Below are 25,558 nucleotides of genomic sequence, written 5' to 3'. Positions count from 1 at the left end.
GCAAACACTTTATACTATAAATCATTTTAATTGTGTTTAATGATATCATTTTACCCAGTAAGGGTATTTTTCTTAATGGAGGCAAACAGAATATGGTGATGACGCTGATTAATTTCATTAATTTGTTACTGGTCGGCATATTGATTTAGTTTTTTCATTAGCCCCGTCTCTATTTTCCCTGAAGGAACCTTAAAATTGCATTGGCCATGTATCCAGAGGTAGAGCCTCCATTTACTCTCTTACGAGAAATGTTTTAATAATATCGAACTTAGAATTCTTACTTAATGAATGTGCTCTGAGTTTACCCCCCTCATCCATCAGTTTTCGTATTATATTGACATTTTGGCATTTTGGCTCTTGACGTCATGTCTTAACTCTGAAACAAAGCATAATTAACTTCTAAAACAAAGTGTAACTGGCCGAACTTGAGTCATCCTTTCCAGGTATTTACTTTGAACTAAACTCGCATTAGTCCTTCAGTTAACCTTGTACTCATGAGTCCTGGCATGTAGCCACTTGAATCAGCTTCCTCTCTGATTCTCAGCATGTGTGGATGAATCCCTTCAAATCTCTCTGGTCACTCTTTCCAGAACAGCTTCATCAGCCTCAAGCCAAGGAGCCAAGCATCACTTAATCAACCTCTGACTTCAAGGTTCGCAATATTCTTAGCTGTCAGTGTTTGTTTAGGAAGGTTTAGGGGGGTCTGCCGAGCCCAGGAGCTACACTAGGCCCTTGCCAAAGTCTTCATCACACTATTAAGTACTATGTTATAGCTAAAAATGACCTTGATATTTTCTTTGCTTGTGAATTTTAACTTCCAAAGTCCTCGGGTTATTTCAAGTCTCAAATGAGCAGAGAGTTGACACAGTTAGAGTTTGGGAGAGCTTGTAAGACTGTTTCCATTAACTGTCACCACAAAGGACACTCTCTTGGACTGTAACAAGACACCTTGTCAGTTGTCTTCATCCTTTATTCAAGGACATCTGCGTGTGTGTGCGTGTGTGTTTCTGTTGTATGTGTCTAAGTAGTCCCTGGACTGCAACCCCCCCCCCCCCGGGTTATCTAGACTTGCCTGTCAACATGTCACATCCCACCACAGCTCTGTTCTTGGAGAGCTAAGGCTGCAGTCGGTGCTTAGGGACGAGCTTTCCAAGGTGGTGTGTGTTTGCATATGTGCTTGTGTGACATTGGAATCTTAAAATGTCCTTTGCATTATATACGTTTGCCAGTAATGACCCAAACCAGAAAGTACGAAGTGCGATTAGAAACATCCATATGTCCTGTTAAGTCAATATATAACTGCCAAAACACTTATATTCAAATACCAAATTCCACACCTCTTACTCCTCTGTCATGGATCAACAGACTTTCGTCCTAAAACTGCGAGCGTCCTTGAGGAGATGCCGTTGTTCCTCTTGACATTTCATATGACTATTTAATGAGACATTGTCCTTGGAGTCGTCTTCAGGTGTCACAGCTCGCTCAACACATGAATAAATAAGGCATGGAAAGCGCTTCACGGGAGTAGACAATGACATGAAAATATAGAGGTAGCACTTGAACCAAATAGACATATTTTTATTCATGAGAGAAGTCCATGTAGATAATGCGGGGTGTACAGGCAAAGACAAATCTCCTTTCAAATTGGGAAGCCCCCTTCACCTCCGCTGGTAATGAGAGGCGTCCACAGCTTCAAAGGAAGCTAATCCAGAGCTCTAGATTGAAAGCAGTTGAGCCAGGCAACCCAGAACTTGGCTGTAAGAGCCTTTTCTCCTCCAGAAAGGCTTTTCTTTAATGTGTATATAGTCACATTTTTTCCATGGAAGTACTGAAAGTAAGAGGAAAGACATGACAGATCTGTAATTCAGATCTGCAATGATATGAATACCTGGTTAAGATCGCAAGACAGCGATTTGGTTTCCTGGTGGAGCCCCCAGATTCTCGAAAGTACAATAACTACATTTTTGTATGTAACATACTGTAGAATCTCATGTCTGTACGCTAAAAATGATGCTACAGCCATCATAGTGTGTTTACATTGTGGGCTGGTAGTGCTCGTAGTTGGCAAAGCCCTGTTTCCACCGAGCAGTACGGTTCAGTGCAGTTTGGTTCGCTTTTTTTCCGTTTCCACTGTGAAAAGTTGTGGATGGTACCAATGGGACCGTTCCTTAATGTTGCCATGTCTGGTCCCCCTCTGCTGGGGTATCTAGCACACAGATCTGGTACTAAAAGGTGGAGCTGTGAACACTGCAGTCTGTTGATTGGTCAATAGAGGACAGTCACTCGACTCAGGACTGAGTTGTGGCTGGTTTTGAGGCTCATGTAACCACTGTTCACACTGTGGAGAGTTTCATTAGTAGACTGTAACTATAAAATGAAATGTTTTGCTGCCTCTTGCTGCAGCTGGAGACTAAGAAAAAACCTTAATTCACTGGGCTGACTGTCGGCGACTTTTAAGGCGGAACATTAACTTGTAATGTTACTCAGTGTGTGATCTGACAACACAAATCCATCAACACACCTTAAATTTCACTGACAACTTTGACCATCACTTTAGTTTTTATATGATGGACACTTTTAGTAATGAGTGGATCTGTAAGCGTTTATGTATATTAATTTCAACTGGATTATGTGAACTGCATATATTCTCATCCTCACTCAGAAAAAAAAGCATCCTGTGGGTTCAGGCAACACTAAACCCCTCAGCTTGCCTTCGAAGGACTTAATGCACAAACCCAATATTTTTAAATATCCCATGGAGAGAGACTCTCACTCTCACAATCCCATCCCACATTTAAGGGCACTGTTTGCAGTGGAAATGGTAGGGTCTAGGTACCATATCTGAAGGGCTGCAAAGGTGCTATGCTGAAAGTGTTTGGTGAAAAAGGGGCTTAAATTTGTAATCTTTGGACAGAGCAAGATTTTGAAGATATTCTAAGCTAAGTGCATGCTGAATGTATAGTGTCGTATATACAGACATGAAAGTTGTATTAATCTTCTCATCTAAATCTCTGCAAGAAAGTGAAGAAATACATTTCCCATATTCCTTTAGTCTGACACAAGCAACCCAAACGCTATCAAAATGAGCCCATATCTAGGGCACAAAAAGATGCAGACTATGTAGATGTGTGGTTTCATGGGCTTAAGTATAGACAGGCTGCCATGCCAGCCAAAAATAATTACATAACCTTTGACTAGATTTTTTATGTGTGTCTCTCTGTACTTTCACTTTGGTTGACAGCCATCTCCACTCTTCAGTCTCACCATACGTATTTAATAATATTGGATTCCTTCCCTCGCTCCTTCCTCCTTCTGACCTTTCACTGTGGTTACATCACAATTCCCCATCACTGCACTGACATTTCCTTCCCTACCCTCTGTGTTTCATTACAGGCCTTGTGGGAGCAAACGGCAAAGCCGGGGAGTTCAGAGGCCAAAGCGGGAGGTCGGCTGGCGTTTGAACGGCGGTGGCGTTGTTGAAGGAAAGAAGAGCATACGTTTCGCTGCCTGGGTCTGGGAAACTCTCTGATGCCATTGGACGAGGGCGCGCAGGATGACAGCAAGACATATAGGTACAAAGACCACTATAATGGAAAACAGCATGTCCAAAAGACTGGTTGATGTGAGCAACCTTTTACTGTCAAAGTGGTTTAACATTAAAGTAACAGTGTATAGTCTGTTTACAGAGGGAAGGGATTACTGATAATCAGCTTTACAGTAAGATATCAATGACAGTAATACATTGCAGATACTAGCTTTGAATACAACCAAATTGTCAAGTTTAAACATTTTGAATGTACTTTTAAGTCTGCAGCAGAGATTGGAGATCCACAATGTTTGGCCTTTGGGTTGATTCTGATTCATTTAAATACAAATATGGCGTTAAATGTGTCCCTTACAGTGTACAGGCTCTGTATCAGTGTTGTCAAACAGGATGGCTTCAGCTCAATAAGCCATGAAAAACCTTTTCGTCAGAAGAGTTCAGTGTCGTCTGGTACACTACATGATACCAGGTGTACCAGGAAGACAAAGACAAAGCTCTACTTGCCTACCTTGTCTTCTAAACACAATAAAATCTAGTCGGCACCAGCCTTTCAGGATGGAGGTGTTTATCATTGTGCGAGCTCTGCACGTTGAATGTATGGGATCTTACTGCATCAATCTTTAATAACACCCGTCTGGGAGTGCCTCAATATGGGTCATGCTGTAATCCCTTCAGTGAGCTATTACTTTTAAGCAAGGTCTCTGTAAACCACAAAACACACTGTCACACTGACTGCATATACCATCAATATATCACATGGAGACAATTCGCATCAGAAGGCGAAGCTGCTGAAGTGGCAATAATATAAAACCCAGATGATGAGTTTTCTGGTCATGTTACATTAAGGAAATGCTGCTTTCCAGCTGAATTGCAAATGTAATTTTCGAGGACATATTCGTCTCATGCAATCATGACTGTTTTTTGTTTTAAGGCAACAGAGCCTTTTTCATGCTCATCCTCCCCTCCATGACACTTTTCCTGACATATTTAAAGTTCTGCGTTAAGTCATACCAATTGAATATCAAAAATCAAACGTAAAGCTTCAGTTACATAAAACAGAGGTAAAGTGTTTCATGCACAATCCAGATAGGTGTTTTTAGTCCTGGAAAAACATCATGTCATTTACCACAGGCTTACAAAAGTGCATCTATACTACTCCTTTACTATTTGTCTGTGTGGTAAAAAAGCAATAAAATGGGCTACACCATCTGCATAAAGTGGAACTGACCCTTTGCGAAGTCCTGCCCCCTGACACAGACTGGCCAATCATAACGTAGCATCAGGGCAGCTCAGACCAGGGTCCGACAACAACACAGCTGTGCTCCATTGACTCTAATGCAATCGTTTCAGATTTCCTTCATTTTCAGTCTGGTTTTGTGGATTTGAAGCTAAATGTTGTGCCTGGAGCACGTCGTGAATTAATGATACTCGTTACCTGGAGAGGTTGGAAAAACATACGTTTCTTCTGTGTTCCAAAACCAAAATCAAACCCTGAAAAGTGTAGGGTTAGCTAGCTAGCTACTGAAGGTATAGCCTACTGAATGTATACCAAGGGAGGCTGAACTTCTCCTAAAATTTAATAGAAGAAATGGTCAAATATGCACTATTGAATTTACATTAAAATAAGAATTTACATAGCACTAAACGTGCGCTAGGATGTGTTTAACATCATGACTATGATGTTCAAACATCAGCTGTTTATCACCAGTTTTCAAACGCAACCTCCCTGTCATACATTCTCATGTCAGCACGGTGGACGCGGAGCCTCCAAGCATTCCTATGAGACAGCGCTGAGCAGGTTTTTTTTCATGCAGCAAAGCGAGGCGGTTGAGGGAGACTCAGCTTCCCTGGGACCTAATGGAGCGGTAGGTGGGAGAGGATGCTCAGTGTATGCATGATGATTGTAGGAATTGTCTAAAAGGCTGAACCCCTTTGTGATTGACAGTGCTTTTGAAATACACACTGGCATCGTCGCATTTCAAGCTCAGTCCCAATCAGATATTTGTGAGTGGAGTCTTCTGACAGAGTGCTGTCCGGAGTTCCTCATTTCCATAAGCCATATAGCTCTTTTTCACTGTTAAACCCATCTGAAAATCTTTTGAGGTGTGTTTTGCTGCAGTTCTATGGCATGAGTGTGGTTGAAAAACGGCTTCAATTAAATGTTCCTTTTATAAGTTACTGCCTCGATACAATATTTATACATTTTATAATGTAAACTGAAAGTGAGCTTCCCCTGTTTGAAAGACCAGCAGCCGCCACTGATGTATACACATACTGCTTTTGCTTTTAAATGATTATAACCGTGAAACAAAGACCGACCCTGCTTTACAGGAACCAGTAAAGGGAAACAGGGAATATTTGCTGATATTCAACCAGCTGTGTGTCATCACAGTGGGCGCAGAACAACGGTGTTTGCCTTCCGACAGTCCGGCAGCATAGGTCCGACCGCTGGCGGTGGCATGGGGGCAAAGCCAAACACAGTTAGTCTGCACACACACTGTGATGACACACAGCTGGTTCAATATAAGCAAAGTTTCCCTTTATATTCATTGTCTTGTGTGGCGATCAGCAGTGATGTGGTGGTTCACTTTTACACTGTGATCTGTAGCCTATAGTTCGGCTTTAGCTTCTAACTATCTTTGTCTTTTGAACCTGTTGTTGCTGCTGAGTCAGTTTGACATCCTGGATATATCCTTCAAACACAGACTGTAGACCCCTCTGTCTGCTGCTCTCTGGAATCACTGTTTCATTTTTCCAAAGATATGATAATATTTCTTCAGGGAGTGCAGTTAGTTACAGTGTGGGCTCCATGCTTACTCCAACAGCTTGTTGGACCATCACAAAGGGGCGGGGCTTAGTAAAAGGTCAATTAAGTCAGAATATATGCAATAAAAATTTGAATATATTAAATAAAGTTTGACTATATGGAATAAAACTTGAGAATACTGAATTAAATCTGACGTTATCGAGGAGCTGGCGCCATCTTGTGTTTTCAATGTGATTTATAAATGTATTTATATAATGGAAATCAACCAAGAAACAGGACAGAAAAACTACTTGTAGGTATAGAAGGCAACATAAGGCAAAGGAGGATGTTTAAGGTAGATATCATACTTTTATATTTGGTAATAAAATGGATGTTTAATATCAAAACAGTATAAATATTACAACCTCTAAATATGAACACACTGATGACTTGACTTCACTGTGCAGCTGAAAATGTAAATGAAGTGGTAAATATTTAATTCACTGTGCCCTTAGGCTGTCACTGCCCTCACATGCACTTTGAAAACATCCCTCTGTTTATTTCTAATGCTTAATGGTTTTGTGCGCTGAGTTGGTACCAAAGCTGGGCTTATATTATATGCCCTGTGTGGTCCATGATAAGGGTAAGAAATTTGAAGAGCTGATGGGATGTGAGGCATGTCTGGAGAGAAAAAAAAAAAAAACATGAGCTCCAAAAATCACTCACGTCTTCTCTCTCTCTCCGTCTGTCTGTCTCCATCCTTCTTTCACACACACTCACACAAATTCAAAATGCATACACTCGAGCACAGTCGTACTATCTTGAGGAAGTCAGACTCTGAAGTGCTTGATTTGCCTGCAGTCTTCAGTGTCTTGGTGTCAAGGGTCACTCACTCATCCTTGGTGATAGACCAGAGAGAAATCGTGCATAGCCGCGAGCTCATAATGAAAAGATTGGTATGCTTAGTGATAAGGAGGGGATGTACTGAAAAAGCCAAGAGCATAAGGCTACTTTACATAAGAGCATAAGGTTAGTATTCATAAAACTTCATAAATGGAGAGGTGTTCCTCTGAGGTGGTTGGTCTAATTTATATAATCTATGTAGAGGTACAAGATAACCACAGTTGGCCCAAGAAACACAGGATCGGTCACTTTAGATAAACATTTGATGAACATCCTTTTTCCTCATTGTTAAAATGTAGATGCCATCTATGATTACGTTACCTAAGAAATACAAAAGTGAATCTGTGTCACACACAAACTGTCACATTAAGCACATGAAGCACGAGGCACAGATACAGACGCTGTAGGACATTTTCAAATCCGATTTGTCTCTCTGTAACTCACTTGCCTCTGTCACATTTGGCAGATGTTTAATCTGTTACCTAACTTTACCTTGTCCCCAGTGCCTTGCAAGTTTTTGACAAACTAAACAAACAAATACACAAACATGCTAAGACAAAGGTGGCAGTGCTCTTGATGTAAGCTAAGATTTCATTAACAAAAAATAAGGAGCTGTCAAGAACCATGCTAGCGGCTGTGAGGTAGTGCTGTGGTGCTGTAGGCTAAATGCTTGATCATGTTTACCATCTTAGTTTAGCATGGGGCCATGCTAACATTTGCTAATTAGCACTAAACAAAGCTCAGTGGAGTCTGGCAATGTATATTGATGATGTGAAAAGTTATCAGGGGAGGACCGGAACAAAAGTCTTAATGGGACAGTTGCCACTCAGGCCTTTTTTTTCCCTGTGATACTCAGTCACGAACTTGCAGGAAGTCCAGAGGAGGTACACCCCACTAAGGAGTCTGCAGCCAAAAAGAGCCTGATCCACAACACTGAACATGATAAATTGATTTTAGAGTAACATGGTCATTTGCATGGAGGACTAACTGAAGCATTAATGAGCTTTATAACCTCCTGAGACACAAACTTTAGTTTGGTATGCATTTTTAATTTCTCCTAGCTATTTGGGATCAGTAGAACCGGATAAGTATAAAATATTAAACATTGTCAACAATAATTCAGTCCCAATGTCCTTAAATAGGACATCAGTAAAAAATAAACAAGTTTCAACCATAAAATGTGATCAGGTTTTGGACCTTGTCCACTTTTGTGTCAGGATTGGCATCGGCTGCAGACTGACTTGGTTTGGCAGAGATGGCTGCCATCTTGTTTTTACATGGATTAGTGTATTGTGCTCTTACTGCCACTAGATGGCGCAGAAAGTGTCCACGAACTAGGACAACAGGTCTTAGTTAAGTAGAATGAAGTATAAGGTCAAGTAAACCAAAAATGTGACGTTTGCATATAAGGACACGGGGTCTCAGGAGGATATGTCAGAAATATTAAGTATTTGTTCATGATAAATTTATCCAACTGTGTCTTTTGTTCTGCACCTGTGTTTCTTTTGTCTCGACAGAGTGGAGCAAAAGTAGCAATGCGTAATGTCAGTTCCCGTTCTGATTTCATCTGACTCACGTATCCAGTTTTTATTAAATGGTTGGTGTTGTTAGAAGATTAGTGTATGTTGATGAAATACTAAAAAGTTATATTTTTGTCACTGCTCTCCCCTACCAAAGTTATTACAGTTTATCCTGAGCATTGTGTGACAAATTTCATGGCAGTCCATTCAATAGGCATTGAGACATTTAACTTCATTCATTCATTCATTCATTCATTCATTCATTCTTCTTAACCGCTTATCCTGTGAGGGGTCGCGGGGGGGTGAAGCCTATCCAACATTCTCACTCCAACCTCGTCACATATTGACATTGTGGTCATGGACTTTCTACGTCAACATACAACATGCAAAGTACCCTGGGTGTGTTGATTGTTGATGTTCTGGGACACCGTGCCAAGTTCTCCTCTTTCAAAATACACTTCAGTTTTCACAGGAAATTTAATGTTTACATACAGTCCCTTTCAAAATAAACCCACTATGTCAGTACAACACTGTGAATTGACATTTTTAATCCTTCAACAACAAACACACATGGTTGTGTTTAGGCAACAAAAACACGTGGTTAGGTTTAGGAAAAAACAACAGGGTTTGGCTTTAGAATGTTACGGGACATGAACACTGCTCTTGGTGAAAGTCGGTGTTTGTTGGACCCATTCACCACCCCTCCCACCTGCCCCACTTGGACTTTCGCCTCCTTAACTTTTGTCATGTAACGCCATGTTTCCCTTTGATGCCACTGGGCGCCCTTAAACTATAAGGGCAACCAGCCACGTATCATGCAGATGTTTAAAGACGTCTTTTTTCATTGTTTCTGACGCCACAAGAACCCAGACCCAGGAACCCACACCGAGATCAGGAGAACATGCAAACTCTTCACAGAAGAGCTCCCCCGCCCCGGGAGTTCGACCTTTAACTTAAAACCGCATATGTGAACCTCAAACTGGGGTCAGCGAAAATGTCAGGAAACCTAAGTAAATAGGTTTTATCCTCTGGGGACCACAAACGTCTCACATTTCATGGAAGTCCAAATAATAGTTGATGAGATATCCGCTGTAGCCACTAGTGTGGCTAAAAAGTACATTGGGTGCAGCAGCTCTCATAGGACAGAGATAGTGGTGAACTCTACTGGATACTTTATGCCTTGCAGAAAAGGTCAACTCAAATTGCATTGAAGATACTGATGAATCAGTAAAATAAATTAACATTTAATAATAGATTCAATAGATCAGATTCAGTAATATTTTAATGCAAGGGCAGTGGGAGGAAAACTCTATGGAACTCATCTTTGATGCACCTGCAGCTACCTCTACCCCAGCCACTTCAAAATATGTTTCTAGCACTGAGCTGTACACGTATATTTGACCATACAGCCCAGATATAGGTGGGCTTTTCACTGCCTGCAGGATTCTGCCTGTTAAGGATGTTGAAAGACCCACAATGCCACACTACATGAAAAGCCATTCATTTTCCAGCTGAGTGGTGCAGTTAGCCTTCTGACAGGCCAGTCATCCACATGGTTAGAGAGAGAGGCTGAGAGCTAGAGGGCTTCACAGAGGTGGAGAGCCAGCAGGAGAAACCAGAGCAAGAGACAAGGGACCTCAGCTGAGGGGTTAATGAAAACCAGCAATCCTTGAGGGCAGATTACTCATCTCTTAACGAGCTTGCTCTCTCACCCTCACCACCCCTCCATCACCATCCCCCTCTCCTGTTGACTCTCACCAGCACAATCACAACTGATTACTGTTTCTGAGTTTACAGCCCCAGGTACCCAGTCTTTTGTCAAACTCCACATGCAGACGAAAAGTCTGGGTAGTTGCGCTGTGTGGAGAGAGTGTGTGCAGAAAGGCTTAATGTGAGGAGGGTATTCAGCCAACATTTGCTTTAGGTCTAACAGAGCTTTAGCTTAACTTTTAAGAAGGTGGAAAGGTTTATGACCATTACTGTGACGCCCTAAGCCCTGATTCTTTACTTGAGATGGTTTTGGTTCCTTTTAAAGGAGTTACAGAGAGTTTATTATTACAACTTATATTTTAGTGTGCTGTCCTGACTTCCATCACCTCATTTGTTTAGTCTTTGTTTTTTATTTTATTTTATGATAATCATAAACATACTTATATGTTTAAGCATAACATAAAACAGTAAATTAACGTATGCTCTGCATTGACGTAGAGCCTATGCTGTACCCTATGCCTTAGCCTGACACGCACCTCCCCAGAAGTGTAACTACATGTCACAGCGACGTAGACCTCCTGTCTATTTTTGTAAGATGAAACCATTTCTCTCGAGGAAACAAAGCTTTTATTTAATTTAATTTCACAGATGAGAAACAATAAATTGTGAAGACAACAAAGCCTCCACAAAATAACATTTTTAGTCTTGTGTGTGATTTATCAGGGATTTACATAAGTAAAGGAAAAATTTGCTCGTCGCTAGGCTAATCTATACAATGTAAAATGCCATAGGCTTGAGTTAATAACGTTAGCATGTTATATTTGTTTGGAAACCGCGTTTATGGTATGATGGTTGTTTTGTCAGGGAACCTTGTGAGTTGTAATGGAGCAGAACTTTGTAACGCTTTGTTAAATGTTGCTGTTGTCCCTGGCTTCATATGAGTAGAGGAAAAGTCCAACACATTCTCACTCTGACCTCGACACATATGACGTTTGGTCATGGACTTTCAACATCCAGATATGACATACAAGGTACCCTGGGTGCGTTGGTTGTTGATGTTCTGGGACACCATGTCAAGTTCTGCCTGTTACTTGCATTGTCATCTTTCAAAATACACTTCCATTTTCACGGGAAATTTAACGTTTACGGTCTCTTTCAAAATAAACCTTTTTTTTCCTCTAACAACAAAAACAAGTGGTTTAGGCAACACAGTAATAATCTTACAGGACATGAACATTGCTCTCTTGGGTGAAAGTCGGTGTTTGTTGGACCCATCCACCACCCCTTCCGTACGCTCCAGTCAGACTTTCGCCACCTCAACTTTCATCCTTGTCCCACCGTGTTTCTCCTGATGCCACCAGGCACCGTCAAACTTTAACGCCAACTGGCCGTGTATCATGCCAACATTGAAGGACGCCTTTGTTTGTTGGTTTCTGTCACCGCAAGTCACTGCCCAGGCGCCGGCTTTTGATGACTTTGGAGTGAGACCTGGCTCTAATGTCTCTTCATTGCTAGGCTAATTTATACAATGTAAAATGCCATAGGCTTGTGCTAAAAACATTAGCATGCCAGATAAAGACAAGTGTTTTTTTCTGTGAATGCTGAAGCCAATTTTTGTACTTGTGATTGACATTGTCTCTATCAAACCATGTTTAAGGAGCATTTGGGTATGTTTTGAATCAACTAAACTTAACAGCAATTTACAGAAACCCTGCCACCGACTAGTGTTCTGGAGGTGTAACTGCAAAGTGACACAGACACACCACACGCAAGTTTATATGCTCACAACAGTGTAGGCTACATGCATAGGCTATGGCATAGGCTCTGCATAGAGCTGAAGCAGAAGTGTAAATCCCACTTAAATCCTACACACTGGACCTTTAGTGCACTGGACCCTACAATATTTGCATTCATTTTTAAAAACTTGAATTTCACATTAATTAATTTCAGACATCCACAGTGCCTTTTTGTCATGAACTGAGCTCAGGTGTCAGACAGACACTGCCACAAAATACTCTAGTTCAGTTATTCTCAACTATTTTCTGTCAGAAGCCAAAAAAAAGTTCATGCGTCCTTGTCTACAATTTTTATTAAATTAACAATAATTGGGAAAGCAACTACTTCAAAAGGATTGATGCTGAATTTAGTGAAATAAAGGTGAGCATGATAACATGAGCAAACTCGTTTGTTTAAAAACTCATTGAACTGTGTTTCACTCCATATTTTTCCTGTGGTCATCCATGGTCCACCAACAGTAGTTATCTAGTCTAGGGCCGTTAGTGGCCGTTTTGGTAAGGAACCGGAACCAGGGAGAGTGAGACAGGATCTGGAATTCAATGGATGTGCCTTTCCGTCAAAATAAAAGCATCAAGCTAATAAAAATGCGGTGAAACTTTTTAATTTAAAGAATATAATTTACAAGAAAAGCCCCAAGCCATTAAGTTAATCGATTTTCTTACACCCCTCATCAGCCCAAATCGATGGTGCGCCAGAATTTAAAATTTTACTTTGGTGAACACTTTTAATTTGATGAATTTGGTGAATTCCGCATCCGCTCTCTAGACCGGAAACAGAATCCAGACAAAATTCAGAGTGAATAGAAGATCCTGGTGACACGAGGCTAGTAGCTATCTGCTATCAGCTGTCCCTCCTGGGGTCCCCGCCCCACAGATTGAGAACCGCAGCTCTGGCGTCACTTTCTAAGCGCACCTTGTGCTGATGAGGCGGCCTGTTTAAACTGTCAGTACCCGCCCCTCCGGCTCGTCCTGCCACAGCTGCTGCTGCTGTCCTGCTTCCAACACAATTATATTGCTCTCCAGGAGGTTTTGTGGGAGAAATAATTGCTTGGAGTTTTCTGCTGGCACTTGACTTCAGGGGCCTTGGTTACTTTTCCTCGGACGATTTATTCACCCATGAGATGCTGAGGACCACCACTGCTGCATTTGAGCCCAGTAAGTATCTGCTGCTCCTGTGTTAGTGAAGTAGCCCAGCAGGTAAACATCAGCACAGGCTGTGTGGCTGCTAATGGGTTTGCTTGTGGACAGTCTGTTGGCATCTGTAGGCTGCTGCTATCTGCTGCTGTGTGCTATTTGCATATTGGCTAAGCTAAGTTGTCTGTTTGTTGTGTGGCATGTGCAGTGTGATGCTGCCATGCTGTTGACCTATGTTGTGGTGAAGTGTGAGTTGTCTTGTTTGAGCATTACTGACTTTAGTTTTAGGTTGTTGCCTCCTTGCAAACAGGTCTCTAGTATTTTTATTTTTAAAGTTAATGTTCTTGGCTTTATACAATGTAAACAAGAGTATTGTAATCAGTGTTAATTTTGCCAGCTATTTTAGATTTAGTCTTAGTCTTGAGATGAAAATGCTTAGTTTTAGTCACATTTTAGGCATTTTTATTCTTCATAGTTTTAGGGCCGTTTCATAGTCGACGCAAAGGCACGCAAACGCGAACGCATTGGGACGCATCGAGACGCATTGGCTGCCATGATGCGTGCTTGCGTCTCAAAATATGTTGTCCATTTTTTTTGGTACACGAAGCAGCGGCGCGTGTAATACCATGCGTTGCTAGCTGGGGTGATAACAGTGTTTCCCACAGGACAGGAATCTATTGGTGGTGGTGTGGTTCTGGGAGGGGTGGGTATTAAAAATATTTTTCAATACTCATCTGTGTGAAGAAGTGAACATCCAACGTCAGAGTTAATTACTAATGAGCAGAACCACATGGCCGGGCTCCACCGGCTGCAAACCTACGTCACGTCAGCGTAGCGTCGCGGCGTATTCATTTGGGCTCCACTGACTGCGTACGGAAGCGACACGTAGAGAAGCCAGCGGGGTTGTTTACTGTTTGGCGAGCCGAGAGGCTGCATGTAGGCTGCATGAAATGTTAAAGCATTTTCCACCTAAGTTGTTACATATACATATATATATATATATATATATATATAATTTTTTTTTTTTCAAATAGATTTTATTGGGTTTTTTTCAAACAAAACACAACATAACATAACATACAAGTGTTCCCTGTGTTCACGCAGACATTGACACATAAAGAAAAACACGACACCATCCATACCCAATCACCGCAGCCCACGGTCACCCCTCCCCCACAAATCAGAAAACACCGTAGACACTAAGCACATCGTGCCCTCTCCTATCCACATGCAGTGAAAACAAAAAACAAAAAAACAAAACAAAACAAAAAAAAATAATAATAATAAAATAAAAAAAAAACATAATAATAAAATAAAAGAAATATATATATGTACACAGTATACCTGAGTATATGGTAGTCAAATAAAATTAAAACTAGAACAGAAGCAGTGAATTAGAGACTGGCAATAACCAATATGATAGCATAAATCATCCAGTGGAAGTATTCCAGTCTAAAGCATATTTCCCCTTGTTTACAGTATCACGGAGGAGTGGGGTAAATACTTCAAAAAGGCCGACCATGTTCCTTCAAACCAATTATCATCCCCTTTCATTCGTGCAGTAAGTCTTTCCAGGGGTAAGACTTTATATGCCTCTTGGTACCATTGTGTGACAGTTGGAGGTTTGTCACTTATCCACTGCTTTAAAATACATCTCCTGGCCAGAAACAGAAGTTTGTCACAAAGTTTGAAATCTGTTCGACTCAAAGATAATGTTTTTGAAGGCAAACTTAATGTGAAGAGGCCAGAATCCTTTCTAACTTTAAGTGAAAAAATCTTACTCAGCTCCTGGGCCACATTACTCCAAAACCTTGCAATCAAATGACATTCCCAGAAATAGTGAATGTATGTACCAACAGACATTTTACATTTGATGCAAAGAGGAGAGATCTGGTTGTCCATCTTGTTAAGAATGAATGGTGTTATGTGGGATCTATGGAGTATTTTGAACTGGGTTTCTCTCATTCGGTTGCAAATAAATGTGGTTTTGGCAGAGACAATTGCTTCATGCCAGTCATCTTCAATAAATTCCCCCCCCAGATCACGTTCCCACTTCTGTATCACTTTCCTTATATCTGATGTATCTAAGGAGTAGAGCAGCGAGTAAGAATGAGAGAGAAAATGTCTTGCTTCTTTTCGGTTCAGTACAAATAAATCTATATCACTGGCAGAGGGAGTGCCTGTGTGGAAGTTTTTCACATTTGACATAATAAAACTACGGAGTTGGAGATACCCAAAAAAGTGTTCAGATGCAATGTTGTATTTGTGTTGAAGCTGTTGAAAGGACATTAGTGTATTGCCCTGGTATACATCCCATATGAGCTTGATGCCTTTCTTATGCCAGCTATCAAATAAACTATTATTAATTCCTGGGACAAACTCCTCATTTCTGGTTACAGGTGTTAATGCAAGAGATGAAACATCTTCCCCAAAATACTTTGTAAGGTCTCGCCAGACTCTGAAAGTGTTGTAGACAACAGGATCGCGCTTAATGTGCGGCAACCTCTTTTTTCCGTAACTAGTGAGTTTACTCAACATAGAGTAGGGGGAGGAGAACCATTCATCGATATTCACTTCAGATTTTAAATGAGATTGGAGCCAGTCCCAAACTATCCGGGTGTGGCAGGCCCAGTTATAATATCTCAAATTGGGTAGGGCTAACCCCCCTCGTTCCACTGGTAGTTGTAGAGTCTTAATTTTAATTCTGGGTTTTTTATTGTGCCAGATAAATCGTGAAAAGGCTTTTTCTAGATCTGAAATAACCCTCCTAGGAATCCATAATGGCAACATCTGCAAAGGGTAAAGCAACCTGGGTAGTATGTTCATCTTAATGAGACTAATTCTGCCCATCCAGGAGAGGGGAAGGTCATGCCATCTCTCAAGGTCATTCTTAACTGTTCTGATTGTAGGCACAAAATTAAGTCTCCTCAGGTCCTCCACATTAGGTGACACTTTAACACCAAGATAAACAAAGCCTGAAGTGGCCCATCTGAATGGAAAATTTGTGTCCAAGCCTGTGCTACCATAATTTCCCAGGGGCATGGCTTCAGATTTTGTGTAATTTACTTTATAGCCAGATATGGAGCCAAATAAATTGATAATTGACAGAATGGCCGGGACTGATACCTCAGGCCTTGTAAGAAAAAGTAAAACATCATCAGCATATAGTGCTATCTTATGCGTGGTCTTGCCTAAAGTAACACCGTGTATTTCCTTACTATTCCTGATGCGTTCTGCTAATGGTTCTAAAGTAAGGGCAAGTTATTACATATATTTGAGTTATCTACAAGTTTACTGTTCTGTTTGTCATCTACTCGCTTTCAAATGTCCGCCACGGACATTTACACAATGTCACGGGTAAACATGGGTAAATGCATGGAAAAAATCATCACATATCACTTCTGATAATGGTTTATTCATTTAAAAACACATTGTGCTCGTTTAGCACACTATTTCATATAGTTTTTATCTGCTGGAGAGTCGCGTAGGGCAGCATAGCGCGACAAAAATAGAAGAGCCGCGTAAAATAGAGAGTTGTCGCACGACAGACGGGGGTTGTCGTGCCGCTCCCGTTGCCAATGGAGCCGCTGTAATTGATTAATGGGGTGGCGAGCTGCTACGGGACTCGCGCTGCAGTTAACATTACTAACAGTGTGAGTTAATGTCGCTGCACATGTTGAGCTTCCACCTATGTTAATACAGGTAGGCTAATAAAACAGCTAATATAACATGATGAGTTAGAGTTGTTCGGACTACTTTTGGACTTGTTTGCCCACATATTTGTACCGAGAGGTCTTTGGATCCGTTCTGCTACTACGTCTGCTGCTTCTTCTTCTGGTGGACCAGGTGCGTTAAGTGCGTCTTTACGATGCATACCGCCACCTATTGCACCGGAATTGTAACGACAAGCTACATTCACAGACACTGAGTCCCATTATAATGTGTTTATGAGCGAGGTCGAACAGGTAGCGCCAAAAGCAGAAAAATCTATATGTGGCGGAGATAATTTATTCGTGGCGCACCGCCACAGATAAATGAATGTATGGGAAACACTGGATAATGCAAGCGAGATACTTGAAATTAACCACTTTTTGTTATTCACATAAGAAGCAGGTATGAAATATGGCAGGCAAGGAGGAGGAATAACTTTGCTAACTTGTACAGGCACAGCCCCATTTATACAGCAGTTCTAGTGCCCTGTATTCTAATAAAATAGCAGTACTAGCTAGCTACAGCAGTACTAGCTAGCCGGAATGTACCGGCTGACTCTGCTACCCCCTATTGCGCGAGCAATGTATTGCATTAAGGGGTGATTTCCGAGCACACATTTACTGATCATCATTTGGAAAACTCAACATCCCTCTGTTTATGCTCTCAGAAACTTTGACACCATAAATAACTTCTTGATCTTACTGTTAAGAAGCTGAAAAATAATTTAAATAAAGCCTGAATTCTTTCTTGATAACATGTTAGTCTGGAGGTTTAAACTCGTGTCTCAGAGTTGGTGATTAAAACTAAACTTCTGTCTCTGTCAGAGTAGTCTCGCTCACCAGACCTTTCTCAAGAAAAGAAAAGTCTGGCTGATTGGAGAAAAAAAACCCCCGGCTTTTTTTATTTCTTTCAACCAATCACAATCGTTCTTGGCAGGGTGTCAGGGTCAGACAATGTTTGATCAAAGTTATATCCACAACAAATGAGAGGAAGAAAATGGAAAGAGAGAAAAGACAGTTTATGATCTGTGCCCTGTCCACCTGGGATGCGCTCCAGCAAGAGGAGGAGGAGGCATTCCTGTGCCAGATGTAGAGGGCGGGTATTTATACGTCATGGCGTTCAGCTGAAAAACTCTTCCGGATAGGAAGCTCTCGACCATCGTAGCTCGTAGCTGCTTAAAGCTTGCTGCTAGCTCCTAGCGCTAGCTCTTCGCTGCACAAATAAGAGACGTGGGACGGCCTAGAAGATGGCGGACCTTGAACGACTGGTTCAAGCGAGGAGCTAGCAGTAGCACTATAAAAATAAGAGACTTGGGATGGACCCAATGTCAGATAGTCCACCACAAACATTTTTGTCACGTCTCGTCTCGTCGATGAAAATGAAACCTAGATTTCACTTTAGTTTTTATTTTTAAGATCTATTTTTAGCTCGTTATCGTCTCATTTTCATCATGGAGAAAAGGTTGTTAAAAAGAAAATTCGACATAGTTTTCATCAATGAAATGAACACTGAGTGTAATGCATTCAGTCATAGAATTATTGATAATATTGGCTTCATGGGAAACTCAACATAGCTTCTCTCACCTGTAGGCCATGTCGTCACATTCCCATTTTTAACATACAGTACATGATGTGCAGCTCAGCACAAGGTTAATGTAATAGCTTGCTATCTGGACCTTCATATCATAATTATATCTAAATTGCCGAGCTCCTTTATGGTGTAACGTTACAGTGCTGCTACACTCATCCAATCTCATTACCAACCTTAAAATCACACCCATGTACTGATGGTCATGTGCTTATCATAACCATAGACTGATCATAACATTTCATAAGAAGAGACCGTCTGCTCCAGACCATGGGGTAGTTTAATATGCTCAATAGCTGAAGTGTGTCTTAGCCTGCTACTGCATATCAGCTGGATGGCCTGGTTAGTTTTTTTGAACACCTCAATCCACTTGACTAGAAGTTTCCACATAATAGCTGGCATCACGCTCTGTATCTAATGTGATTTGAGGGGGAAGTTGATTATGACCGCCGCTCCCCAATCTCTGCTGTGCTGAGCTCAGTGTTTGCTTGCAGGGTCAGAGACTAGACATCAAATTTAATCTCGGTACATATTCTGCATTCATAAAATGAATCCGTTCCCCTGTGAGTTGGTCTGCTGAAATGTACTGGTGAGTGAGGGATACGAACAACAACACACATTCACATTCATACACAAAAATACTGTTTTGTGAAAGATCCGAGATGAACAAATTCAGCTTGCTGCTTTTTACAGTTTGGTGACTTGGCAAAAGTCGTCTACATGTCACAGGCCGGACAGGATGTGCTTTCTGGAGTGCAGAGAAAATGCTCTTGATGACACAAGTTGGACGATGTTGTCAGTTGTGTCTGCTTGGCCTCATGCTACTATTTTATCCTCAAAAATCAATGCTGCATTATTTGTTGTTTTGCTTTTGTATGAGATGACAGTATTGAGAGATACAGAGATGCTCTCTGGGGAAGTCTGGAAGTAGCGATGGGTGTTTTTTTATAATGCTTCTTGATGTTTTATAGACTAATTAGTCTTTAAGATAATTCCATCAATTAAACGGTGCTTTGGTTTAGCTCAAAATACCATTGTGCCTAATGACTCCTTCAGCCAGACAGACAGCAACAATTAACACAAATTTAACCATTCCCTGAAGTCTGCATGACCTTGTGTTTTTTTTCCAATCACTGCAACTTTTCTGCAAATTTGACCAGTCATTGTAGTTTCCCATGAGTTTCACCATCATAGCTGTGTAACATCCCCAAACTCTCTTCCTTTGTTTCTGGTTGTGAAGATGCACACATGTGACACAAATGTCTCACATTTACCAACAAAAATTACTGCTAAAAAACATGCAAGGCGGGGCGTCGGTGGCTTAGTGGTAGAGCAGGCGCCCCATGTACAAGGCTGTTGCCGCAGCGGCCCGGGTTCGAATCCAGCCTGTGGCCCTTTGCTGCATGTCACTCCCTCTCTCTCTCCCCCTTTCACACTTGTCTGTCCTATCAAATAAAGGCTAAAAGTGCCCAAAAAATATCTTTAAAAAAAAAATAAAACATGCAAGGCAATACCCTAACCCTAAAACTTTGCACTGTGTCCACATCGACTGGCAAACAATGATTTAGAAACGCTGCCATGAAATCAGGCATTTTAGGCCGCAACAGTCACAAAGCCTGGGAAATCCTGGATGGACTGCTCTGTGTCTTTTTTATAGTGGTTATGAAAATGAAAATATTAATGTTGATGAATTTTAAAGGCTTTTTCTGTCCAAAAATATCTCTTTAGCCCTGGTATTATCCTTGCTATAAAAAAGGTCTTCTCGCCTATAAAGATCTCCCAGACAAGGGGTCAGCAGCCTTTACTATTTAAAGAGCCGTTAATGGCAAAAAAAAGAAGGAAATAAAACTGTCTAGAGCCAGAAAACATATTAAAATAAAGGCAACAGCCTATTAGGTCTAAATTATCCCATTAATATTACGAAATGGTCTAAATGAGCATTCATTAATATGATTTACTACAAGGTGTCTACTCTGCAGTGGGATATTTGATTATTTAGTACTTTCACTTTGCAGCGTTGGTGGTGAAAGCAAATGACTCTGTCCACACATCATTAATTCCTCTATTTTCCTCCTGAGAATTTTCCTTGTTTGGATTTGCAATCCATAGCTAGCCTGGCTGGAGAGACTCCAGACGAGCCATCGCTACTAAAGTTGGGGAAAAGGCCGTAGACGTATGACGCACATTTTAGATGATGAAATGTTATAAAATGTTTTAATTCAATGTATAGGCTACAGGTTTTTACAGTTGGAGAATGCAGTAATCACTTTAGGCCTACAACAATGACAAATCGAAGTCTAGATGTTTAAAAGGTGGAGGAGTTTAAGTATCTTGGGATCTTGTTCACGAGTGAGGGTAGGATGGAGCGGGAGATTGACAGGCGGATTGGGGTGGCGTCAGCAGTGATGCAGGCACTTAACCGGTCCGTTGTGGTGAAGAGGGAGCTTTGCCAGAGAGCGATGCTCTCGATTTACTGGTCGATCTACGTTCCAACCCTCACCTATGGTCATGAGCTCTGGGTAGTGACCGAAAGAATGAGATCGCGAGTACAAGCGGCCGAAATGAGTTTCCTCCGCAGGGTGGCTGGGCTCAGCCTTAGAGATAGGGTAAGGAGCTCGGACATCTGGGAGGGAGTCGGAGTAGAGCCGCTGCTCCTCCACATCGAGAGGAGCCAGTCGAGGTGGTTCGGCCATCTGGTAAGGATGCCTTCCGGACGCCTTCCTTGGGAGGTGTTTCGGGCATGTCCAACCGGGAGGAGGCCTCGGGGACGCCCCAGGACATGCTGGAGGGATTACATCGCCCAGCTGGCCTCGGAACGCCTCGGGGTTCCCTCGGAAGAGCTGACGGAAGTGGCTGGGGAGATGACTGTCTGGACTTCTTTGCTGAGGCTGCTGCCTTGTGACCCGGACCCGGATAAGCGAAGGACGACGAGTACGAGTACGAGTACGAGTAGATGTTAAAAAATGACTGTTAATCATTTCTTGAAATTTTATGTCAAAGCCAGAGGGAGCCACTGGTGAGGATCTAAAGACCACGTGTGGTCCAGCACAGCAGGTCACCCTCCCCCTGCCCTAGACTTGAGGTCTAGTTTTGGTAAAGAGGAAAATGCTCAGTGGGTCTTTTTTAAGTTTACTCTGTAGTTAATATGCATGTTTAGATATCTGGCCTAGTGTTGCTTTGTATAAAAATAGAAATAAACATGCATAATGAAGAATAGTTCTGTGTCTATTTATTTATTTATAGCAACAAACCGGTGTTTCTAAGTGTGGCATCAAGGTTATTCTTTTGCTGCTTTAACTGTGCACTGAAAAAAGCAACCTCCAAAGATGCCTCAGCTTTTAAACATCTGAAAAATGCTAAATTCCACCTTGACCTAAAATATTTAAATGTTTTCACTCACACATACACTGTCATCTCTAGCTCCTTGTTTATTTGTATGTGTATGTGTGTGAGAGAAAGTGTGTCAAAGTTGATGTTTTCATTGTAGAAAGACCTTTATAACTTACTCACACTGGGAGATCATTCCCTCATTGTCTTTTCCTTCTTGATGTCCTCATAAGAACAATATAAAAACGAACATTTATACAACCAAACATGCATTTTATTGTGTTACATTACACTTGTAATGTGTGATTTATTATGAACAGTCAAAACAGATTAGTGTAATTTTGGTGTGCACTGTTTGGCTGGGCTTGTCCTGGTTTCTTTGAGGGTTAGTTTTCCCTCACTTGTTTTCTCAGCTTGACCCAGACGAGCTATAGGTAAGGCTTGTGCAGTGTTTGTTGCTCTGTTACAGCCAAACTAGATTTGAAATACGGATTGAGATTGAATACATGAAATATTTAGGCTATGTTTGGAGTGAAAGTTGTGCAGTTCTTAAGTATGAGCTTGGCAGCAGGGGTGGAAATCCATATAAACAATCTTCACAAGGAAGGGCTGAGGTTTTCTGAAGCATGATGGAAAGATATACTTGAAGTTGACTTTTAAAAACTAAGTTCAGGTGGTTCTTGCTCTGTGGGATTTAACTACCCTATAGTTTCAGCTGAGAAATGTTGTTTTTCAATACCTTTTATTCCTCTGTAATTTCCTGATACTTCCTTGAGTAAATGTTGGCCCTGTGGTGGTTCATGAAACATAACTGTGCTGACATCTTAGATATTTTGGTCTCAGGAGACCATCGTTTTTTGAAACAGTCCCAAAATAAAACTCGGTCCATTTAACTGATGGATGCTTTGTGTTTTATGCGGGACAGCAGTCTTGACACAGACTAAGCTCCAGTCCCTCCTCTCTTTGGCTGGCAGAGAATCTCTGGTTGCTGGATTTTTGATGAAATCCTCGGTGCATTGTGAGGAGATTTAGAGTCTTGATAATAACAGCTTGCATTTGGTGTCTTGGCTGGCTACCCTGCCAGCTGGATATCTGATGATTGGCTGTGTGATGATACTTGGATCTTGTTCTTTTCATTGAACTAACACTTGAGTATCCTGCTCTGGAGAAACTTGCTTGTTGTAGTACTTTTAACTGTGTGAGAATGTTATTTTGCCCCTTTTATCTGGCACCTGCTTAGGCTACACTTTTCCAGTCTTGGCATCACCTTGAATAGGGATAAACAATAATATCGGCACCTCATGAGTATCGCAGGTATTGGCTTTCAAATGAGCTATCAGAATTGGCCAACATGATTTTTCTTACTTTGCACAATGAATCAATATTACACACACTGAAAAGCATTGTATTTCATGTCTCCATCTTCTGGTGGGCCATCACAATAAGAGTGTGTAAGCATAATATGATAACTCCACAACAGACGAGACTCGATGATCACTAGAATAGGTGGGGAAAAAGGTGGATATATCAATATCAGTATTGGTTATTGGCCAAATAAGTGTTTATATATCAACATATCGGATACTGGCAAAAAAATCCAATGTCAATCATCTCTAAATCATCTCTAATCTTGATGTCATTGCCGTACATTTTCCTGTTCCTGTGTCTCAGATGAGGGATGTCGGTGGTTAATCGTTAATCGGATTACTTCCAAGAATATTTCTGATGGGTTAGGCATGTCTGTCCACAGGTTCATTTTAATACTCTTTTGTTTATTACACCATGCACTAACTGGGTCTAGTGGGAGCTAGCTACCAGTGCCACTCCCCCCAGGTCACCCTCATTGAGTAAATGGGTCAATTATGAGCCCCTCACCATTAGCACTGTCAACACGGCTACTAGCATAGTTAACAATGATGAAGTGGTTTTACGGCTAAAAATGAAGCCACTTAGTCACAGTCATAGGCGTTTCTAGCCCATTGAATTGAATCCCAGCACCCCTAAAATTTGAGAGATTTTTTTAACATAATATTTTAACAACAAAAATACAGCAGCACTCCCCTTGCCTCAAAAATGGTTTGATCCACCCCATCCCTCCCACTTTTCCCCGACTCGGGCTCTGAGCGCTCTATCTGCACAGAGCAATGCGCTGCCTTCCAGAGTGTGTGATATGCAGTAGTGGTGTAAGTATCTGGCTTAAACCAGAATATGTGGCACATTTCCTAACTTCTACCACTCAGTACCAACACATTATTATCATTACCAGTCCTCATTTTTGCTGCATTTAATCGTAGGTCACTGTTTATGTTGTTAGGTAGGAGTTAGCTGACGTTTTTTCTAGCTAGGAAATATTACAGGTGGTCAGTACCACTGTCCTCTGTTTGAATTGGAATGAGAGAAGCTAGCTGTTGTGTCATGTGCATGTGTTAATATTAAAGCCAAGGTGCTACTGACTAGCTAACTGACTGGATGCCCATTAACATTATAACTCCTATTGTGTGTATTTATTATTATTATTTTGTAGATTTCAAGCACTTTTCTTCTTTGAGGTGTATTTTTATTTATGTATTTGTATTATATAATACAGACAAGAAGGAAAAAGGCAGAGACAAACATTGAAAAAGTCAATTACTGTTAATGTGTTAATGTTACATGTTGTGCATTGCATTTCAAATAAAAATCCAAACAATAAGCCCAAGGTCCATTTTTGGTATTTTTGGTACTCACTATAGGGGGCTGGTTTACTCCAGAAACATACATACTGTTTATGTGTAAGTTGAGGAGCTGCTGTATCAAAATGAGTTGTCTTCCCCCAGAAATTAGAGTTACGATATGTTTCTTATATGATTCCAATTCATTCCTCTTTTGCTTTGGCTCAGCATTTAAATAACCTTTATCAGATTTGATGGTTTAGTCACAGACTTTCCTAAAAAGTGTTGTGCTTTTCTTTCACAAATGTGGGAATGAAATTGAGTTAAAATGTACAAAACAGTGAAATTTATCTTGCCTGGCCGGGCAGCTCTCTGGGTGCTCAGCACCCCTAAACCTCTGATCCTAGAATCGCTCCTGGTCACAGTCACTGGTGCTTCCACCAGAGGGTGGCTGCCATGTTTCCACAGCAACGCCATCCTGCCATCTGGAAGGCGTTGTGTTATGAGCAGTAATAGCGAAAGAGCCATGCCTCTAGCTCCCACCCGACCCCATGGAGACTGAAGGGTGGGCAGTGGGCTCTATATCTCTACATGTTAATGTGGCAAGCCCACTGTCTGTCAGCACAACCAACAGAAGATGAAATAAAAACACATTTACAACACAAAATGTTAAAATTTTACCAGGTCTGAATGGATAGCACTTTGAAATGCCGCAATAAAGCTCACTGAGTCAATCAAGCACCAGACTAAAATGAACGGCCTCTTGCATTTCATGTCATTTCATTTTCTTTCTTAAAAATTAACCAGTTAGTTACAGGTTGATGGGTGTTGAGCTATGGAAAGCAAAATTAACCGAAACTGACATCCCTATCTCAGAGACAGTATTCCATCTTTTTGGGCTTTCTCTTCTTGTTGTACTCCAGTAAGTC

General features: G+C 41.2%; 1 protein-coding gene across 2 annotated transcripts in view; it reads left to right on the top strand.

Moving 5' to 3' along the window:
• The first annotated feature begins 13,027 nt into the window (after nucleotides 1-13,027).
• The window catches only part of LOC125888536 (SPHK1 interactor, AKAP domain containing), a 208,422-nt gene continuing 195,891 nt past the window's right edge, over nucleotides 13,028-25,558 (top strand). For both annotated transcript variants that reach the window (XM_049575929.1, XM_049575927.1), the window contains exon 1: nucleotides 13,028-13,374. The gene's annotated coding sequence lies outside the window, so the exon portion shown is untranslated. The remainder of the gene's footprint in view (nucleotides 13,375-25,558) is intronic.

This window comes from Epinephelus fuscoguttatus, linkage group LG5 (assembly GCF_011397635.1).
Source record: "Epinephelus fuscoguttatus linkage group LG5, E.fuscoguttatus.final_Chr_v1".
NCBI lineage: Eukaryota > Metazoa > Chordata > Actinopteri > Perciformes > Serranidae > Epinephelus > Epinephelus fuscoguttatus.
This window is presented reverse-complemented; position numbering and strand designations above follow the sequence as displayed.